The sequence below is a fragment of the Glycine soja genome, chromosome 15 (genome assembly GCF_004193775.1).
Source record: "Glycine soja cultivar W05 chromosome 15, ASM419377v2, whole genome shotgun sequence".
NCBI classification, from domain to species: Eukaryota; Viridiplantae; Streptophyta; class Magnoliopsida; order Fabales; family Fabaceae; genus Glycine; species Glycine soja.
The window spans coordinates 29,527,904-29,529,293 of NC_041016.1; the positions used below are offsets into that span (position 1 = coordinate 29,527,904).

The 1,390-nt window shown below is 43.1% G+C and overlaps 1 non-coding gene across 1 annotated transcript; it reads left to right on the top strand.

Moving 5' to 3' along the window:
- Positions 1-476: 476 nt before the first annotated feature.
- On the top strand, positions 477-583 carry LOC114388826. The gene has a single exon (XR_003661617.1). It is a non-coding gene; the product is annotated as a small nucleolar RNA R71 (small nucleolar RNA).
- Positions 584-1,390: the final 807 nt, after the last annotated feature.

Sequence of the window (1,390 nt, forward strand, 5' to 3'; positions counted from 1 at the left end):
AGAGGTCATAATTGTTCTGCTGTGGTTGATTTTGCTACTGAGGTTAAGGAGGTCTATTGTAAATATTTGCAGCATAAGCTTCAGGCTGCTCAATTGCTCCAGGTTGCTGCATGGAAGGGCAAAGGTCTGTATGGTGGTCAGCAGAGGAGCACAAACCACAAACCCTTGCGACGGGTACAGATTTCTGATTCAAGGCCAGCTGGGTTACCAAGTTAACCAATGCATCCAGTTTGCCTTCAAGCTTCTTAGTTTCAGATGATGCAGATGGGTTTGTAGCTACCTCATGCACTCCTCTAATGACTATGGCATCATTTCTGGCGCTAAACTGCTGGGAGTTGGAAGCCATCTTCTCAATTAAATTTCTGGCTTCAGCAGGAGTCATGTCTCCAAGGGCTCCACCACTGGCAACATCTATCACACTTCTTTCCATATTACTGAGTCCTTCATAAAAATATTGGAGAAGAAGCTGTTCTGAAATCTGATGGTGGGGGCAACTGGCACATAGTTTCTTAAATCTCTCCCAGTACTCATACAGGCTCTCTCCACTGAGTTGTCTAATACCTGAGATATCCTTCCTGATGGTTGTGGTCCTGGAAGCAGGGAAAATTTTTTCTAAGAATACTCTCTTAAGGTCATCCCAGCTCGTGATGGACCTTGGAGCAAGGTAATACAGCCAGTCCTTTGCCACTCCCTCTCAGCATGGGTGGTCGCTAAAATCCGTCGCTAAGGGATTTCTACTATTACTCTGGTTTGCCGCAAGCAGAAATGGTCGCTAAGTCCGTCGCAAAACACTATTCACAGCAAAACACCCAAAACTGAAACAGGGGAAGCGCTCAATAGAAAAACTGAAACAGAACACACACTAAACGAAATACCAGGACACTAAACAACACTAACACACATACTAACACAATACTAACAATTAACATAAAACACGGAAGAATTAAACACACAACGCTAGCTATTATGAACCTTTGGACACTGCTCCCCGGCAACGGCGCCAAATTTGATCGAGGTCGTACCCGAATCAAATAAACATGAAAATGCAGTAACTTGGAAGTGATCCTAGGTCGTTTCCCAACGAGCAGTGACAAACCAAATGTTCATAATATACTTGCAGTAACAGTAACGATTGGGGGAGGGTTTGGTTGTTTGGTAATTAAAGAGCAGAACAAGTAAACTGGAATACGAAACTACTAATATTAAAAACGGGTTGTTTCCTCTGATTCAGATGCCATTCTCTTATCCTGGGTTATGGAGAATTCGTCCCTAACAGTCAACCACTTAATCCAACCCTATTTCAATTTACTAAGCGAAAATCAACTTAGGGTTTTCAATACGTGATTAGGCACCACATACACCAGTTAGCCCTTCGTCCATTAAGCATGAA